The sequence below is a fragment of the Schistocerca serialis genome, chromosome 6 (assembly GCF_023864345.2).
Source record: "Schistocerca serialis cubense isolate TAMUIC-IGC-003099 chromosome 6, iqSchSeri2.2, whole genome shotgun sequence".
Classification (NCBI taxonomy): domain Eukaryota; kingdom Metazoa; phylum Arthropoda; class Insecta; order Orthoptera; family Acrididae; genus Schistocerca; species Schistocerca serialis.
Genome location: NC_064643.1, coordinates 475,165,065 through 475,168,963, shown reverse-complemented (window position 1 = coordinate 475,168,963; position 3,899 = coordinate 475,165,065). Strand labels below are relative to the sequence as shown.

General features: G+C 43.3%; 1 non-coding gene across 1 annotated transcript; it reads right to left on the bottom strand.

Annotated features, from left to right (window-relative positions):
- Window positions 1-3,477: 3,477 nt before the first annotated feature.
- Window positions 3,478-3,618, bottom strand: LOC126485618 (U4 spliceosomal RNA). Its single transcript, XR_007588045.1, has one exon. It is a non-coding gene; the product is annotated as a U4 spliceosomal RNA (small nuclear RNA).
- Window positions 3,619-3,899: the final 281 nt, after the last annotated feature.

Genomic DNA, 3,899 nt, shown 5'->3' with positions numbered 1-3,899 from the left:
ACCTTTGAATATCCCAACTGGTGAACAATTGTGACAGCACTACCAACAGAGATGTCAAGTTGAGCACTGAGTTGTTTGATGGTGATCCGTCGATCATCTCGAACGAGTGTGTTCGCACGCTCCGCCATTGCAGGAGTCACAGCTGTGCACGGCCGGCCCGCAAGCGGGAGATCAGACGGTCTTGCTTGACCTTGCGGCGATGATGACACACGCTTTGCCCAACGACTCACCGTGCTTTTGTCCACTGCCAGATCACCGTAGACATTCTGCAAGCGCCTATGAATATCTGAGATGCCCTGGTTTTCCGCCAAAAGAAACTCGATCACTGCCCATTGTTTACAACACACATCCGTTACAGACGCCATTTTAACAGCTCTGTACAGCGCTGCCACCTGTCGGAAGTCAATGAAACTATACGAGACGAAGCGGGAATGTTTGAAAATATTCCACAAGAAATTTCCGGTTTTTTCAACCAAAATTGGCCGAGAAAAAAAATGTGTTGCATTACTTATTGAACTGCCCTCGTACTTATCTGGACACTTTTTAAGTGGAGCACCTGTTATTTGGATTTATTCTGGAAATGGCATTGTCCTTCAACGAATGACAACAGGTATTTGACAATTTGTGGCCCAAGACCCAACTACTAAGTTTTCCCTAATTAACAAACCAACCTCCCCTTCCCAGTCCTGTTCAGGTATAGATCCACCTGAGCTGTGAATACCCTCTATTAATAGTCACAACTGATCCCCATGCAACATGGCCAAAGTTAGTTACATCAGTGCCATCCTCAGCCCTGCATTAATATGCTTTACAACACTGTTAAGGCACGGTTTCTTCTTCTTCTTAACATTATTCACACTTCTGAGCTTCCTGACCACTGCTGGAATCTGTTGCGTATTTGCTACACCTATTTCTATCTGATGCACCTATTCTCTAAACTCTGGCAGTTGCTGGACATGCTTTGTGTGTGCATCATTGCACCATGAAATTCTCATATTTTTTCTCTATCTGTGGCCATTCTTGCCACCTGTCAGTTCCAAACCACCTTCCTCGCCATATCTTTCCTAATCTTTAGCAGTTCTTTCCTTAATTCCTCCAAATGCACCTGAAAGGCACAGATTTCCTGTTCTTGTTCCCTAAATTATTGCTACTGCATATCATGCAGTTCCAGGAGAGGGACTGTTGGCATTCACAATGATATCCTTCTGCTCAATCCCCTTTGAAACCATACCCCATAAACTATATCAGACACTGGCTTACTGTAATGGCCAGAAGTGCTCTACGGTGTATTCATGTAAGTGTAGTGGCATGAGTAAGACTAAAAAGTAATGGCTTCATTAGTGTTAAAATTAATCATGTAACATGCATATCAGTAAACTGACTCATTCCAGATCACTTCAATAGAATAATCATTCAAATGATGTACAGAACATGTAACTAACTGATGCAAACAAAGGCTGTGCAGTCCTAACATTTTGTGCTGTTGAGCTTTGCTATGGGGGCTCTTTCTAGTTGAGGAACTAGTCTGTTATAGTCACATAAACAAAATCAAAACCAAGACAGGAAAGGATGGATTAATACATCATGGTGTTCATAAAAAAAGAAAAAACAATTATCTTGAAACACTCATAAAGAAGAAAAGAAAAAAACTTGACAAATACGAATAGGATGCACTTTGAGGGTTCCATGCAAACTTAATTATGAAAATAGATAGTTAATCTATTAGTTATGATGAGTGAGTTTGTGGGTATCCAAATACATGACATAAATGGGTGTATATTTTGATTGCATTGACTTAGAAGATTGAATTTTTTACACTGCCAAGAGACCGTATTTGATATAAATTTCAACTTGACACATTTTTCTGTTCCTGAGAAAATGGGTCTTTACAGAGGGACAGAGAGGTGGACATTAAAGTAATTCCATATGGGTTCCATTTTTATCGGCGGAGCTACAGAACTCCAAAAAAAATTCACTAGTAGTGATCTTGGTAGACACAGGTACATTTTACACAACACATGCACACATTGTTTATGTAAGGACTATGGTCTTAGCTAGGGGGAAGAGGGACAGGGACAGTTGTCACTGTCGCTGGGGGCGGAACATTGTGCAAGCGTTGAATCATGCTGAGGTGATCATGCAATCCTGGCAGAACTGCCAAAGCTGTGCCCTCACTCCTTCCACTTTTTCCGCACAATTACCTTTCAGCAATTTTTTTGACATGCAGTGGGCAAAATAAATGTTCATATGCCGAAACCTTAAAACTGAATGTTGTGATCTGGAACTACCTCGTATCAATATAGTGGGTTTCTAGAATGAAATTTTCACTCGACAGCAGGGTGTTCGCTGATATGAAACTTCCTGGCAGATTAAAACTGTGTGGCGGACCGAGACTCGAACTTGGGCCCTTTGCCTTTTGCGGACAAGTGCTCTACGAACTGAGCTACCCAAGCACGACTCAGGTCCCGTCCTCACAGCTTTAATTCCGCCAGTACCTCGTCTCCTACCTTCCAAACTTCACAGTAGCTCTCCTGCGAACCTTGCAGAACTAGCACACTGGAAGAAAGGATATTGCGGAGATATGGCTTAGCCACAGCCTGTGGGTTGTTTCTAGAATGAAATTTTCACTCTACAGTGGAGTGTGCGCTGATATGAAACTGCCAGGAAGTCTCGACGGAGATAAGTTGGCGGCGGCTACATTACACTCTGGGGAACATTCACGTGGACATCCATGGGTCCAGTGGAGCTCGTGCAAGGCACCACTCCTTCAAGATAATCATGTTTCCTGACGGCAGTGATATTTTTCAGCCAGATAATGCGCCATGTCACAAGACCAGGAGTGTGATGGAGTGGTTCTAGGAACACAGTGCCGAGTTCGAATTGATGTGCTGGTCCCCCAACTCATCAGATCTGAACCCGTTCTAACACATCTTGGATGTGATTGAACGCGGCGTCACAGCTCACAGCCCACCTCCCCGGAATTTACCGGAATTATATGACTTTTGTATGCAGATGTGGAGCTAACTCCCTCCAGCGGCCTACCAAGGCCTCATCGCTTCGACGCCACGACGCGTCGCCGCTGGTATACATGCAACAGGTGAAATGTCGTGGCTGATCAGTGTGTATCACTAAATGTACCCGCAAAATAATATCATTGTCCTCCACATAGTTCATCAGATACGACGTCATAAACACTGAGACGCGTTAAAAGTGACTTTTACTTAAAATGGAGCGCAAGTTACCGAGACTATATTCATCAGTTTAAGTTCGTTGTTGATCGATTAACTCAGTTTTTTGTTTATTACAGAGGGCAGCTAACCCTCTGACCGAACACGCTGAGCTACCGTGCCGGCAGAGAAGGTAACTGAAACTTCCTGGCAGATTAAAACTGTGTGCCGGACTGAGACTCGAACTCGGGATCTTTGCCTTTCGCGTGCAAGTGCTCTACCAACTGAGCTACCCAAGCGCTACTTACACCCTCTCAGAGGCTGCCAAAAATTGCCACAGAGACGGTATTTCACGTCTCTCTGGCGGGGTATTAAAAAAAAAAATTTCAACTAGCAATAATCGCACCTTGGCTCTACTTCATTGGTTACGATATTGCCACTGCGCAAAGATCGTTTGATAATGCTCACACTTAACGACTTCCAATAAACTTTAAACGTAATTTCAAACCTTTTTAAAATTTCTTATGCTTAACCTCAAATATTTAACACATTAACTCCTTTGTAAAAAAACAATCACAAGTCTGAAGCTGTGTTATATGTAGGAGTTCAAGTCTTTAAAAGAATCGGTGGTTTATTGGTCAACAACTAAGTAACTTATAATGTGGAGCAGCTCTGGCATTAGGGAGGTTTCGAGGAAGAGGGGAAAGTAAGGGGCTCACGGAGCGAGCGCCA